The 17462-nt window shown below is 35.5% G+C and overlaps 1 pseudogene; it reads right to left on the bottom strand.

Moving 5' to 3' along the window:
- Positions 1-885: 885 nt before the first annotated feature.
- Positions 886-1363, bottom strand: LOC119508332 (annotated as a pseudogene).
- Positions 1364-17462: the final 16099 nt, after the last annotated feature.

Raw genomic sequence — 17462 nt, 5'->3', positions numbered from 1 at the left:
CATTTGGGTTATATGTGCATATAAAACACATACATTTATAGAAGTGAGCATAAGATGAAACAGCATACAGTGTCCTTTCTGGATATAATTAAATTTTCAGAGGCAAGGTGGTCCAAATGGGAGCAAAAAGCTGACTTCCTCATGAATAATCTAGATAAACAAAAATGAAGAATAGAAATTAAAGATTTATACCATAAATCATTCTCTTTCCTATCCTTCTAACATACAAGTGAGCACTCTGGGTATGTGTGAATCAAAATACTTCCAATCAAGATTGTGAATTCCTATGACTAGGGGTATCTAATTCAATAAAAGGCCCCGGGGTAAAAAGAGAGGTGAATAGAGGATATTTGTCCATCAAGTTATACATATTGACTTAATGAAGAGGTAGATTGTGTAAAAGTTTCAATGTGCTCAGGTATTGACTTGGGCTTGAAAGTGATGTGTTAATTTCTTATTAAGATCATAAGTAAACATATTAGAATGTTAGCGTTTACTGGATTAATACCTTAAGGTTAAACATTGGAAAGAAATGATTGTTACAAAACACACACAAAACATTATATTCCATAGTTCTACTATTTTGTTTGTTTCACTTTTTTTTTTGTAATTGAGGCAAGATAAGAGGTCCAATTTGTTTAAAAACAGTTAAAGCACCACATAACCTATCTAAGTTGAAGATTTTTATTAATTCTTCTGCCAAACACAACATTGATTTCCATCTACAATTATTTTTTAAGATTAAAAAAAACTCAGTTGGAAAAAAGTTGAGGTCTTGAGCAATGAAACATTATACTTTTAACACACTGATTTGACTGAAAAACTTAGAATATCACTGTAAAGATATTAATCATTGTTGGCCATCAGCAATGAATGGATGCACCTCTACTGTGACTTCTCCAAAAATGCCTTGCAGCACCTAACACACTGCTGGCACACAGTCTCAAAGTTGGAGTCATTCCCATAATACGGATCTTCAATAAGAAGTTGTTTTTGTGGATCATAGCTCCCAAGTAGTTCAATTTTTGCTCTACAGTTTTTTATCTCCACTACCTTTTCTATTCATATCTCTCAGATTACTTTCATCCATACATAGCATATGATCAAAAGTGGCAAAATCTTCTTTGGTAACCTGCCAGGCAACATGATTCATAGGAATATCATGCTTCTTCATGCAATTTTGCCCTCAATAATCAGAAGGGTTTCCTATCTAATAAGCGGATGTTGCAGCACTGTCTATCCTCCAATTATCTGAAATATTTTGATCAGTTAAAAGTTTTCTGAAAACTGTTTTTGCAATGGGCGATCGACAAATATTACCCAAATATATAAGCAGCACCAACTTGGGCAGCTGCACTGCCATCTTCTCAGGAGCAAAGAAAAGCAGACAGTGACATTTAATGGGTTTTTAATGCATGCAAATTAAAAAAATTTTTTAAGATGTCAGGGGATCTTCGGATATAGTGCAGAATGTGGAAAAATAATCTATCTGTATTATAAATGTGTGAAAAACCCTCACTGAAGGGATTGGGGGAAAAGGTGCTGGTCTAAGTTACTTTGGTTATGAGTGGAGTCTGTATATCTAAAGGCCAAGGAAACCATACATAAGCACTGTTCACTAGTTAATAAAGTAGTTTCCCATGGGTGTCTGGGTTAGCAATTCTGATATTGCTACATGTGTATACTGAAATTGAGTGATTTGGTAAATGGATGGAGTATGGTAGGATCCAAGTTTCTCACTGTTGCAGTGGGAGGTTACAGTTAAACAAGGAAAGGAGCCTGGACTTGTCCATGTGGTAATGGATTAGAATTGAAGACATCAGCATAAACTCATATTTAGCTTAACATAGACCCAAATGGTTGTGTATAGAAATATTTATAGAATTATGTATATACATAGGTCAGAATATGAGCATGTATTTCTTTGCTGAGAAGGTCTAAAACCAATGACATCCCAGTAGCAATGAGCACATCTAGCACCCAGATCTTGGTTTCTAGTATTCTTCTGCAATAAAAGGAATCAGGACACCTTGGATAGATGGCTGATTCTAGGACTCAGACAAAGAATACAGAAGGCAAGCCCAAAGAATCTTACAGTTCCAGAAAGTAAGGAAGTACTCAGAAAAAAAATGATAAGTATTTGTCAAAAGGACACATTGGCAGAGCCCCCAATGGCCAAAACTGGAACAATTTGAGAAATAAAATAAAGTAGTATTAGATTACAACCCAAAGTATAAAATAAATTCCCATGTGTTCATACTTACATAAATAAATGATTTAATAAATTAATAAATATGGAGATGAGACCATTCTCTCATGCAGAAGAATTCCAAATAAATTATGTAGATACTCTGTTCCCAAGGAGATGAAGTAAAACTCCCCACTCAATAAATGTGGGCTGTGCATAGTGACTTACTTCCAAGGAATACAGTATGGATAGGGGAAAAAAAGGTAACTTTACAGTGGATAAACTTGACAAATATTATCTCAGTCAGGTGATCAAGGTCAATATCAACAGTGATAGATCATATTGATAGTATATGCCCTTGATATGAGGTGATGAAAATGGCACTTTACCTCTGTGTTCTTCCTTCCCCAAATCCATCACCCCACTGTAATCATTAGAATAACATCAGAAAAAAATCCCAATTGAGAGACATTCTGCAAATACCTTGTCTGGGGAACAAAAACAAGAAAAGTCTGAGAAATTGTCCTAGCTAAGAAAAGCCTAAGAAGAGCTGATGACTAAACAAAATGGTGTATCCTTAATGGGATTCTGAGACAGAAAAGGACATCTGAATAAAGTATTGACTTTAGTTAATAATAAAGTATCAATATTGTTCATTAATTGTGACAAATGTACCATAATAATGTAAGATTTTGATAACAGGGGAAACTGGGTACAGCATATATGGAAACTCTCTGTGAGATCTTTGCAATTTTTCTGTAAATCTAAAATTTCTTTAAATAATAACTTAAAGAAAAGCAGACTCAATAACCAAATTAAAATATTCAATGGCTATAGTAAAGGACTAGTAAAACTTTCAGTGATATAAAATGGTATCAATCTCTACAAAATTATAAGGGAAAGAAAGTCTGACCTAAGGGTTTTATCCCAAAGCTAAGTTGTCTCTTGATATAAAAGCATAGCTAAACATTGGGCACTACTGAAAAAAAAAAATAAACAACAAAATACAGCTTAAAAAATAAATCGACATTTAAAAATTAAAGAGAAGAGAGTCTGTTAGTTATTTTTTGCTGCTTAACAAATCATTCAAAAACTTTCAGCTTAGAAGAACACACATTTATTATCTCACAGTTTCTGTGGGTGAGGAATTTGAGAGTGGCATAGCTAGGTGGTTCTGACTCAGTTTCTCATGAGTTAAGATGTTGGCTGGAGCTGCAGTCATTTGAAGGTGTACTGCGGCTAGAGGATCTGCTTCCAAGCGAATTCACATGGCTGTTGAAAAGAGAACTCAGTTCCTTGCTGCTCTTAGCAGAAGACATCAATTTATCATCACCTGGGTGTCTTCTTAGGGCTGCTTAAGTGTCCTTACAATACCTGACTTGCACCAAAATGAATGGTCCAAGAGAAAGCAACACAGAAGCTGCAATGCCTTTTGGAAGTCACTCCTTCCTGTTCCCAAGGGGAGGATAGTTAATTTCACTTCTTGGAGAAAGGGGTAATTAAAAAATTTGTGACCATATTTTAAAACTCCACAGAGAGGCTCTAGTAAAAGCACTGGTGATGAGCAGCGGATTTATGTCAAAACTTAAAGGGAATTATGGTTAAAGAATAGAATGAAAACAAAATGTAAAAATGACTGTATAATAACAAAAATTTGAAAGGAGAGAGGGGAAGTTAAAAGGAGTGCCAAAATGTTAAAGAGGTCTTATCAAAGCCACCAATCATATCCATCTTCCTAAAACCATTGGACAATTCTTAGTCCTCATGTTATTTGACCCATCAATACACATCTGACTTATATTTCATGATGTTACCCTCTTGAATTTCTCCTATTTTACTAGCTGCACCTTCTCAGTCTCTTTCACTTTTTCTTTTTCACTTCCCTGAACTTTAAATACTGCAATGCCACAGAATTCAGTCATGGACCCCTTTTCTAGCTACCCTCAATTCCTAGGGGAATTCTTCTATCTCTTAACTTTAAATACCATCTATACACTGAAATCTTCAGCCCAGAAATCTCTGGATTGCCAACCTATATATCCAACTACTTATGCAGCATCTCCACTTGGGTGTTTACTAGCAATACAAGACTAGGCTGGTCACCACTGTTCCCTCCACCAAACTTTCTGCACTCCCCCCCTCCCCAAAAGAAACACCAGCTCCAACCACAGTCTTTTCCACTTCAGACCCACAAATGGAGTAGTCATGGTGCTATAGATGAGACTATGTATGGGCCCAATAGCATGGGCATCCACTTTCCAAAACTGATTTACCTAATGACATGCTGAATGTTTGACTTGTCAGTACTGAAGTCTGATGCTAAGCCCTATGATGTCAACCCTTCAGGAGACCAATGAGCCAATTGGCAGCAAGATGGTTTAATCAAACCACTTCTAATCTGGAGGTGCAAATATGTGTTGGGATAAACTAAGGACATAAGTAAAATTTAAGTTTCCTTTGGTTCAGGCTGAAGCCACCCTCCAGGAACCCTTGTCTAAAATTGCGCCCTGGTTTGCTTCAACCTCTTCCCTGTCTTCCTTTCTCCACTCCATCACTGTTTTCTCTTGGGAGCACCTCCTTTACAAATCACATTCACATGTATTCTTGGATTAGAGTCTGCTTATGGGGAATCCAACCTGAAACATTCTTCATATTGGCAAACCCATTGCTCTTCTGCTAGCCCCATCTCCTCAGGATCTACCTGCAGGCTTCTGCATTCAGCTCCAGCACTAGCAGTACAAGATTTCTGGGTAAGAACCTGGAATCACCTCCACCTGACACTACAATTCATTTATGTTTAGAGCTACAAATGTTCCTCAGAAGGTACTTTGTTCACATTATTTATAGAATCTATAGTTTATGTAGATTATGTAGTTTATATAGATAGTATGCCTGTTCTAAAGTAAGACATCCCTGTGCCTTGGCATGCTCCGTCCAAATCCAGATGGAGTGACTTATAGATGGCTTTATTTTCAAAGGTCATATTAATTTGTCCTGACATATTAAGTGCAGGATGTCTGAGAAAAACATATGTGGGGCCCTTTCTATTATACTACCAAGTTAAAACATATTTTAATTTTGAAAATGTTAATTAAGAAAAAATGATGCCAAATACAATGAATATGAGATACTACTGATATCTTATCAACAATCAAAATACAGGTACCAGGAATTTAACCATGTAAAAAATAAGTGTTAGTTTTGAGTAATTATTCTAGTTTTTAAGAGTGTTTTAAAACAATCACCACATGTCACTCTAAGTTGTACCTTATTTGCTAAAAGAATACTCACATTTCATTCTCCCTAATTCAAACCTTGGTTTAAAAAAAAATCATAACTGGGAACTGAACTGAAATAACTTTGGATTCACTTTTTCTGCTAAACTGCTTTTTTTTTCATGTTTTAATTGCTCCCTAATTTCTCTGTTATCACTGCATGTCCCAAAATAAATTTTCCATCTGCTCTTTCCATGTTTGATTGTCATGTTGGTCTCTTTCAAACTGCTAAACAAGCAGCTTTTTTAATCGCAATTTGTGGTTGGGGTGCATTTCAGTACTCACTCTGCATATAGAAAAGCTGCTGATAAAAAATACAGAATAGATTGAATATAACTAGATAATTCCATTTGTGGGTATGGATTGTGCTCTGTGCAATTTTATTGCCACATTTAGCAAATTCTGGTGAAATGAATAATTTCTGGGAAATAATGATTAAAAGGGAAAAGCAAACATCTGTGCATCTTCCCCCCAAATTTTCTCCAACTTTTACCAAGCTCTCAAGAATTTTAGTTCCATCTGAAAAGAAATAGCACGTTTGTAAAAATATAAGCATAATGACATATTCTATAATTAGACACCTTTCTTAAAAGACAAGGAAACTTGTTGTTATGTGAATATGTTTCATACTTCTGAGTAACAAATTTACATCAAAATGATTGGAATAACAATGAGTTATTTCAGAGATTTACCCATATACAAGATTAAAGGATAAAGTTTAAAATTAAGATTTTTTTTCTTTCCAATACCATACTGAAAAATGCAAATTAATAACAAAGAAATACATATTCCTCAACAGTAAATTTAATTTTCTATACAAGCCAATAGAAAACCATGGTTTGGGTCTATAACCCAAGTCATTAATGGTCATTAATTACTAAACTATTATTTTACCATTTAAAATTTTGTTATGAATATAAAGTAAAATAGACCCTACTTTTAGGCTAGTAAGTAAACTTTGGGAAGTTGATTTGGCCATACACTTCATAAGCCTCAAAAATGTCGATATCTTTTAGTGTGGGAAAGCAACTGCAAGCAAGTTATTCTAAGGAAATAATGAGATGCCTACAAAAGACATATGTTCAATGATATTAATTTCAATGTTATTTATAATAGCCACACACTGTAAATCATTTAACTGTCCACATATGGTCAATAATTAAGAAATTATTTTAATAAATTATATATCTTAATAAATTATTCAAATTAATTTAATAAATTATAATATGCCCATATATGGTCAATAATTTAGCAATTAAACATCATTTTAGAGGAATATTTGATGACCGTGAAGATGCTCACAGAATATGAAATGAAAAATAACATTTATATGATTACAACTTGTTTATATAGTTGTAGATACAGTGTGTACATAGAAAATTATGACAAGATGCACACAAAAATGTTAACAGTGATGTCTCTGTGTTGTGAAACTATTAATAAGTTTTAGTTTCTTCTTTTCATTTGTTTCCCAAATTTAACTAGAAGACCACAAAATTTATTCTTTAAGCTGTTTGTTATAATGCTAAACCCTTACTTTATATAACATCAAAGGGATGACTGATGACTAGCATAATCAATAAAATTATCTAAAATATGGCCATGGGACTTTTAAGTTAGAGAGAAGTATGTTAGTAGGAAGTTAGGAGTTTGTAGTATTAATTTTTAGAGGAGTTTTCAATATAAGGAGACTTAAAAACTGTTACCTTTTCACCCCTAGCTTTAAACAGAAATATGTGTGTGCAATCTGAATCTATGGGATGATATTTCTGTACTCCAGGCCTGTCAATCCCTCACCTTTCAGGAACACTAGACCAATAAAGTGAATTATTTTCAAGAACAACGAAACAGAGAAAATGTGATCTATAAATTGACTTCTTTGTTCTGCCAAATGACTAAGTGACACTTAGTCATCTCTAAGTGCCTGGAGAAAATAAAAGACATTTCTTTTGTAAAGCTGATGAACAATTAGGCAATTGTAAAAACAGGAATGACAAAGTGGAGTTTGCAGCATAATATTGTTTTATGCATCTCCCTTTTCATTTTTTATTTTTATTTTTAGAGGAAAAAATGCTTGAGGCAGATATTTTGCTCTACCTCCTACTCTCTAGTTTTTAAAATAATGATGAACATTTCCTAAGGCTAATGTAGAGGAATACAAACCATGGTTCAAATAGAGAGGTTGTTTTCTATGTCAACCAGCACATTGTTTAGGAAAAAAAAAATGCTACTGGGCTTTTTAACTTTGTTCAAAGTTCAGGAGGTCTGATAAGCACTTCCAAGTTTTACTCCCTACAACAGCTACAAGTTTTTTTGTGTTGGGACTTCACAGTATACTACTATTTGCAGTATTCATTATCTTTCAAATTCAGCTGAGATGGTTTTAGGGAGTCCCTTCTAAAACTACAAAGGGTTTGAAAAAAATATCAATTATAAAGAACTGTCTTTGGTTACTACAAAATAATTTAGCTCTCTTTGATCAAATTAATTCTAACACAGTCTATATCATATGGAATCAAATAAAATTATGTACTTTACTTACTTCATCAGTTGAATTGACACATTCATGTACATTCATGTATTTAAATATATACAAATGTGTATATACACATATAATAACATATATGTGTGTATGTATATATATTTTTTATATTTGATGGAATCTGTTAAGGATAAACTTCTCTGTAAAGCAACGTGATTGTGCTGGTTTGAATCTCTTATATACCCCATAGAAGACTATGTTTTTTTAATCCACCATTGTGGGTGCAGACCTATTGTGGGTGGGATCTTTTGATTAGGTTGTTCCATGGAGATGTGACTTGGCCCATTCAAGGTGGGTCTTAGTTAGTGTTTGGAGTCCTTAAGAGAGCTCAGGAAGACAGAAAGAACTCAGAGCCAACACAGACCCAGATGCTTGGAGATGCAGACAGAAAGACATTTGGGGATGTTAAGCTAAGAGATGAAGCCCAGAGTTTTTCCCAGAGAAGCTAGGAGGGGACCCCCAGATGCTTAGAGAGAAACACCCTGGCAGAAACAAGCAAGGATGCACAGGAGCTGAGAGAGGGAAGCTAAGACAGAAGCCCAGACAACATGGAATATGACTCCCTGGGAGGAATGCAGACCCAGCATCGTGGGATGGAGAACATCATCTTGACCAAAAGGGGGATGTGAATGGAAATGAAATAAACTTCAGTGGCAGAGAGATTCCAAAAGGAGCCGAGAGGTCACTCTGGTGGGCACTCTTACGCACAATTTAGACAACTCTTTTTAGGTTCTAATGAATTGGGGTAGCTGGTGGTGGATAACTGAAACTATCAAACTACAACCCAGAACCCATGAATCTTGAAGACAATTGTATAAAAATGCAGCTTATGAGGGGTGACAATGGGATTGGGAAAGCCATAAGGACCACACTCCCCTTTGTCTAGTTTATGGATGGATGAGTAGAAAAATAGGGGAAAGAAAGAAACAAACACACAAAGGCACCCAGTGTTCTTTTTTACTTTAGTTGCTCTTCTTCACTTTAATTATTATTCTTGTTATTTGTGTGTGTGTGGTAATGAAGGTGCCAGGGATTGATTTTGGTGATGAATGTACAACTATGTAATGGTACTGTGAACAATCAAATGTACGATGTGTTTTGTATGACTGCGTGGTATGTGAATATATCTCAATAAAATGATGATTTAAAAAAAAAAAAAAAAAAAAATGAATATTAAAAAAAAAAAAATTATGGAAGCCCAGAGAAAGCAATGGAGACCAGTAGCTAATCCTGGGAGAGGCCCAGCAGACTCTGGCCATATACCCCGCCATGTGACACAGGAACCCCAGATGTCATTGGTCTTTCTTCAGAGAAGTTATCATCCTTTTGATTGATGCCTTAATTGTGACATTTTCGTGACATTAGAACTGTAAATTTGTGAGCTAGTAAACCTGCATTCTAAAAGCCAATCCATTTCTGGTATTTTGCATCCTGGCAGTTTTAGCAAACCGGAACAATGATAGATTGAACTCTGAAATGTAACCTTTCCTGTTACAAACACACAGATGCTGGATAAAATGTAATAAACAAACAAATAGGCCTGCTACACATGTTATATTGCTAGAACTAGAGAGAAATCAAAGGATAGCAATGGAAATTAGATGGCACAAAGAGGATTGGACATTGAATACAGGTTAAAGCAAATAAGGCTGGGGTTCTAATATCTTCACATATATGGAAGATGACTTTATGCTATATCAATATGGAGGATAAAGAGTATGTATAAATTTAAGATCGATAGAAAGGATAAAGACAATTCTAACAACCCAATAGAAGTGTAAAATGAGGGAGGCAAAAGAAGCAAAGATGGAACATTGGAAATATAAAACCCAAAATAATATAATAGAAATAAATTCAAATATACTAGTAATCATAATAAATATAAACCTAATCAATAAAAACAGATTCTCAAAAAACATAGAAGGAAAGAGGGGAAAGATGGTGGCATAGAGAGGACTGGAATTTAGTCAGTTCCCTGGAACAAGTAATAAATAAGGAATAATCTGGAATAACTGCTGGAGGACAACCATGACTGTCACATATTGTACACCAACCTGGACTGGGAGGAATGACTGAGATTGCAGCATAGAATCTGTAAGTGAAAACTGCAGAACCATCTGACAGTCTCCACCCCCCACCCCCAACCATGGTAGACTAAGCTGCAAAACCTCCCTGTGGTAGAAACTAGCAGCACTCTCTCCAAGTGAGCAAATATAGCTCAGCTGAGCTCCAACTGGGGTTTTAACTAACAAATGTGGACTGTTGAATAAAAGCTACAAACCCACAATAAGTAGACAGAGGCTTTTAGTGATGACTGACCTTAAAGAACCAGAAGACCCATCTGTCCCAGGAGGGGGAGCCCAGAAGACCAGATGTTACCTCTGGCCGATGAGTGAAACTGGGGGGCCATGCACTGGCTCTAAAAGGGGGCTTTCTGTCCCTTTTTCTCTCTTTCAACCTGGGTGGCTCAATGGAGAAAGCCTCAGCCATTTTCAGTTCACGCAACACTCTGACCCAGATGGGTAGAGATAACAGTCAGAGAGACTATTCAAATGCAGATGATAGCTCCCTAGGTGTATCTCCCCTAAGAGTAAGAAGGTGGGGCCCAGCTTTCCCTCCAGAACCAGACCCAGAGCCTCAGGGAAAACAGCCAAAACAGAAACTGAAGGGGCCACACCTCCTTACAGCAGTTGGAGTAACAGGCTGACAGGTGCCACCTGATGGGCATGCTAGGAAAAGCACAGTGACTAGAGACCTCACAGGAAATTCTGTCATTCTTCTAAAATACACCCTGAATATAACCCCATAATGGGACTTGAACCTGTGCTGGTCTGGGAAAATCTGATTGGGGTAACCAAGGAAACCAGATGCCTAAGAAAACTGAAATCTACACTAGGAACAATGAAGATATGGCTAAGTCAAAGGAACAAACTTACACCTCAATCAAGATACAGTTGAGCTATTGTTTCACTTTAATGAAACAATTAAAGACTTTCAAAGAAATATGCTAAATCAAAAAAAAAAAAAAACCAAGTCAATGAGTTCAGGGAAGATATAACAAAAGAGATGAAGGCTATAAAGAAAACACTGGGTGAATATAAGGGAGAAATCAAAAGTTTGAAAAAAAAACTGGCAGAATCCATGGAAATGAAAGGCACAACACAAGAGATGAAAGACACAATGGAGACATACAACAGCAGATCTCAAGAGGCAGAAGAAAACACTCAGGAACTGGAGAAGAAGACACCAGAAACCCTACACACAAATGAACAGATAGGGAAAAGAATGGAAAAATATGAGCAAAGTCTCAGGGAATTACAAAACAACATGAAGCACATGAATATATACGTCATGGGTGTCCCAGAAGGAGAAAAGAAGGGAAAGGGGGCAGAAGCAATAATAGAGGAAATAATCAATGAAAATTTCCCATCTCTTATGAAAGACATAAAATTACAGATCCAAGAGTACAGCATACCCTAAACAGAATAGGTAAGAATAGAACTATGCCAAGACACTTAATAATCAGATTATCAAACATCAAAGACAAAGAGAAAATCCTGAAAGCAGCAAAAGAAAAGCAATCTATCACTTACAAAGGAAGTTTGATAAGACTATGTGCAGATTTCTCAGTAGAAACCATGGAGGTAAGAAGGAAGGGGTGTGATATATCTAAGATACTGAAAGAGAAAAAATGCCAACCCAAAATCCTATATCTGGCAAAACTGTCCTTCAAATATGAGGGAGAGTTAAAAATAATCTCTGATGAACAGGCAATGATAGAGTTCATGAATAAGATACTTAAACTGAATATACTAAAGGGAGCATTACAGACAGATAGGAAAAGACAGGAGTGAGAGGTTTGGAACACAATTTTGGGTGATGGTAGAACAGCAATGTAAGCACACTGAACAAAGATGATTGTGAGTATGATTGAAAGAGGAAGGTTAGGAGTCTGTGGGACACCAGAAGGAAAGAGGAAAGATAAAGAATGGGACTGTATAACTCAGTGAAACCTAGAGTGCTCAACAATTGTGATGAAATGTACAAATATGTTTTTACATGAGGGAGAACAAATGAATGCCAAACTTGCAAGACGTTAAAAATAGGGTGGTATTGGGGAAAAATACAATCAATGCAAACTAGAGACTATGGTTAAGAGAAACTTTGTATTATGCTTCCTTTAATGTAACAAAGGCAATATACCAAAGCTGAATGCCTATAAGAGGGGGACATAAGTGAGGAGTATGGGACTCTTGGCATAGGTGATGTTGTCTGACTCTTTTATTCTACTTTAGTTTAATTCTGTCTTTCCTTTCATTGCTTTTTAGCTGTCATGTTTTTTTCTCTTTTTCTTTTTCTTTTGTTTCTCTACCTCCTTTGACTCTTCCTCTTTCTTTGTGGAAGAAATGGAGATGTCCTTGTATAGATAGTGGTGATGGTGGTGACTACATAAATATGTGACTAGACAGAGAACCATCGATTGTTTACTTAGGATGGAAAGTATGGTGGGTGAACAAAACCTTCTTAAAAAAAAAAGTGGGTTGATGAAGAAACCTTGAGGTCACTACATTGAGTGAAATAAATCAGACACATAAGGACAAACATTGTATGGTATCACTGATATGAACTAATTATAATATGTAAACACATAGACATGAAATATAAGTTACCAGGATATAGAATGAGGCTAAAGAATGGAGAGCAGTTCCTTATTATGAGCGGAATGTTCAACTAGGGTGAACTTAAATGTTTGGAAATGGACAGAGGTGATGATAGCACATTGTGAGAATAACCAACAGTGCTGAATGGTCTGTGAATGTGGAGGAAAGGGTAAGCTCATGGTCACTATGTCACCAGAAGGAAAGTTGGAGGTTAAAAGATGGGAATGTATAAAACAGTGAATGTTGTGGTGGACAATGTCTGTGATTAACTGTACAAATATTAGAAATCTCTCTCATGAACTACAACAAATATATGACACTATAACTAGAAGTTAATAATAGAGGGGTATACAAGGAAAAAATATACCTATTGCAAACTATATACTACAGTTAGTAGTATCTTAACATTCTTTCATCAACAGTAACAAATGTACTATACCAAAACTATGAATCAATAATGGAGGGGGGTGGTTAGGGGTAGGGGAAGATATGAGTTTCCTTTTTTTTGTCTTTACTTCTTTCCTGGAGTAATAAAAATATTCTAAAACTTGGAAAAAAATTGTGGTGATGGATGCACAGCTTTATGATGGTACTGTGGGCAATTTATTGCACACTTTGGATCTTTGGATAATTGTATGGTATGTAGACAATCTCGATTAAAAATATAAAAAATAGATCATGGATCTTCTGGGGTCATAACAGCTTCAAACCAGCACAAGAGTGTTATCACTATAGACCCCAGAGATATTAAAAGAATACTATTTTAGATATTAGATTTTAGAGAATACTATGAACATCCCTGTGCACAAAAATTCCACAACTTAAATGACATTAACAAATTCCTTAAAAGTTATGAAGTATGAATGCACACATGAAATAGATTCCTTGAATAATCTTATACCTATTACAGAAATTTTACATGAAAAATAACTCTCCAGGATGTAATGATTTCACTGGAAAATTCCACCATGCATTTAAAGAAATAGCATCAATTCTACACAATTGCTTTTGGAAATAGAAAAGGAAAAAGCATTTATTAACTTATCTGATGAGGGAAGCATTATTCTACTACCAAAAGCAGACAGCAATAGTAAAGGAAGAGACAACTGAAGAGTAGTATCCATCACAAGTATAGATAAAAATTCTCAAAAAAATATTTGTAAATGGAATCCATCACTATGTGAAAAGAAAAAAATACATCACAGCCAAATGAAGTTTATCCTAATAATGGAAGGCTGATTCAATATTTGAAAATCAGTCAAAGTAATCCGTCATATTAACTCATACAGTGAGAAATAACTGTATTCATGGATTGGAAGACTCAGTGTAGTTAAGATGTCATTTCTCCCCAAACTGATGTATAGATTTATCTCAATTTCAATTTAAACCCCAGAGAAATTTATTGTAGATGTAGATATCCCAAAATAAAATATATACCGTAAAAGTTTTAGAAGAAAATATAGAATAAAATCTTAGTGATCTAGAATTAGTCAAAGAGTGCTTAGATATGACCCCAAAAGCTCAATCTGTAAAAGAAAAAACTGATAAATTGATTTGATTTTCATAAAAATTTAAGTCTTTGTATGAAAGACATTCTTAAGAAGATTTTAAAACAATCTACAGACTTGTGGGAATGCATTTGCAAGTATGACAAAGGGACTTGTATCCAAAGAATTCTCAAAACTCAACAGTAAGAAAACATAGAGCCCAGTAAAAAAGGACAAAATATTTCAATAGATACTTCACCAAAGAGAATATCTGGGTGACAAATAATCAAAGGATTATGACAAATAATCAAAGGAGAAGATGCTCAATATTATTAGTCATTAGGGAAATGCAAATTAAAATTACATTTAGACACCACTCTATACCTATCAAAATAGCTAAAATGAAACACTGACAATACCAAGTGCTAACAAGGATGTGGAATCATGAGAATCCTCACATATTCTAGTGAGAGTGCAAAATGGCACAGCCACTTTGAAAAAACATTTTTCAGTTTCTTATAAAGTTAAACATATACTTAACATGTCCCACTATTCTACTCCTGAATGTTATATTGGAGAAATAAAAACTCATGTTCTCACAAAAGTCATACACCACGTTTTTATTAGCTCTACTCATAATTGCCTAAATCTGGAAGCAATCCAAATGTCTTTAAATAAGTGAATGGATAAATAAAAGTGGAACATCTCTACAATGGAATATTAATGGGTGATAAAAAAAGCAATGCCTATTGCTTCACATGATGACTTGGATGAATTTCAAAGGGATTATGCTGAGAGGGAGAAGCCAGTAAACTAAAGATTACATAGTATATGATTCCATTTATATCGCATTCAGGAAAAGCTGAAGGTGTAAGAACAGAGAACAGAAAAATGGTTGCCAGGTATTAGGGATCGGTGAGGACTAGACAACCATGATGCAGGTTTTTTTTTTTAAATGATGGAACAGTTTTTTTTTTTAAATGATGGAACAGTTCTGTATCCTGATTGTGGTGGTGGTTACGTGAATATATACGTGTTAAAACTTACAGCTGCACACCAAAAAGTCATAAATAGTAGTAGTAGTGTCAGTGATGGTGATGGTAGTGGTAGTGGTAGTAGTAATAGCCCAAGATTTTAAGTGACCTAAAGATCTTAGAAATTATTTCCAAGCTGATATGCTAAAAAACATAATGACTGTTGAAATAAAAATTCTGTTGGAATTTAAAAAATGTATTCCCCGAGTGAATTATTTCCTTTTCTTCTATTTCTAAATAAGTTAAGGATAATATTTTGGTTGATGCTGTTTAGCAAGTCCTCCACAACATGCAGTGTTAAGAAAAGTCTTGTAATTAGAAATGATTGATACTAAAAGTTCTTTTTTTGTATATAAGAGTTGAATTTACTCTAGTTACAGCACTGATGTGTTTAAACAACTTTTGGGTTAAAAAAAAAATGAGTCATATCTTCAAAATCTGGAGAGAGAATGATTTTCAAACTAGAATTCCCTACCCATACAAACATTAATTTATTGTGAGGGTGGAATAAAGACAATTTGAGACAAGCAAAATCTCAGTATATTTACTTATCATACATTTCCTTTCTCAGGAAGCTATTAGAAAATGTGGTTCACCAAAGAAGACGGTAAAATAAGAATGAAAGCCTTAGGATCAAGGACATCAGAATAAAGCTGTTAGACTCAAAAAGACTTTAGGATGAAACAGTAAATGAGTCTGGAAGTGTGTGAGTAAATTAAATAATAATAGTAGTTCAGTTCAACAAGGATGTAGTAAAAGAATGCCATGTCAGACTATTGGGTAAAAAAGGAACAGAACTTCGAAGTTTACCATCTAATTGGGAATGGTGATAGGTAAATTTATACATACAGTATGAAGATTATTAGGCTAGAGAATACAGAAGGTACTGAAGGAAGATGAACGAAGGTCCCTAATTCAGAAGGAGGTTGGAGAAGTGTCTCAGTTTGCTTGAGCTGCCATGACATATACAACTCAATAGGTTGGCTTAACAACAGGAATTTCTTGGCTCATGGTTTGGAAGGCCAGAACTCCAAAATCAAGGTGTCAGCAAGCTCATGCTTTCTCCTTGACTTCTGTAGCATTCTGGTGCTGGTTTGCTGCAATCCTGGTGGTTGCTTGGCTTACATCTCTGCCTCCTGTCACATCACATTCTCTCTCTCATGGTGTCTGTTTTTGTTTCCACTTCTGCTTTCTACTTCCATGTTTGATTGCTTTTGTTCATAAGGACTTCAGCCTTATTGGATTAACACCCACCCTCATTTAGTCTGGCCACACCTTAACAAATAATAGCATTTTCAAATGTCCTATTTATAATGGTTTCCACCCATAACATGGATTAAGACTTCAATGTATCTTTTGTGGGACATGTAATTCAGTCCCCAACAGGGAGGAACTAGGAAAGGAGAGGAGATGGGATGGTTTCACAGAGGGCATGATACATTAGGCCAACCTGAAATTTGAATATGAGCTAACCAAACAAGGAAGATGTAAAAGGCAGAAAAGTGTTGCACTCAAAGTGCTGGCTTGTAAGAGGCCTAGAGGCCACAAAGCACCAGAAGTATTCTAGATGAAGATCAGTATGGCTGGTCACAGGTTTTTTTTTTTTTTTAAATCTTCATTTTATTGAGATATATTCACATACCATGCAGTCATACAAAACAAATCGTACATTCGATTGTTCACAGCATCATTACATAGTTGTACATTCATCATCTAAACCAATCCCTGACACCTTCATTACCACACACACAAAAATAACATGAGTAATAATTAAAGTGAAAAAGAGCAATTAAAGTAAAAAAGAACACTGGGTACCTTTGTCTGTTTGTTTGTTTGTTTCCTTCCTCTATTTTTCTACTCATCCATCCATAAACTAGACAAAGGGGAGTGTGGTCCTTATGGCTTTCCCAATCCCATTGTCACCCCTCATAAGCTACATTTTTATACAATTGTCTTCGAGATTCATGGGTTCTGGGTTGTAGTTTGATAGTTTCAGGTATCCACCACCAGCTACCCCAATTCATTAGAACCTTAAAAGAGTTGTCTAAATTGTGCATAACAGTGCCCACCAGAGTGACCTCTCGGCTCCTTTTGGAATCTCTCTGCCACTGAAGCTTATTTCATTTCCTTTCACATCCCCCTTTTGGTCAAGAAGATGTTCTCCATCCCATGATGCTGGGTCTACTTTCCTCCCCGGGAGTCATATTCCACGTTGCCAGGGAGATTCACTCCCCTGGGTGTCTGATCCCACGTAGAGGGGAGGGCAGTGATTTCA

This window comes from Choloepus didactylus, chromosome 13 (genome assembly GCF_015220235.1).
Source record: "Choloepus didactylus isolate mChoDid1 chromosome 13, mChoDid1.pri, whole genome shotgun sequence".
NCBI lineage: Eukaryota > Metazoa > Chordata > Mammalia > Pilosa > Megalonychidae > Choloepus > Choloepus didactylus.
The sequence above is the reverse complement of the archived record's forward strand: the minus strand, read 5'-3'. Positions and strand labels throughout refer to the sequence as shown.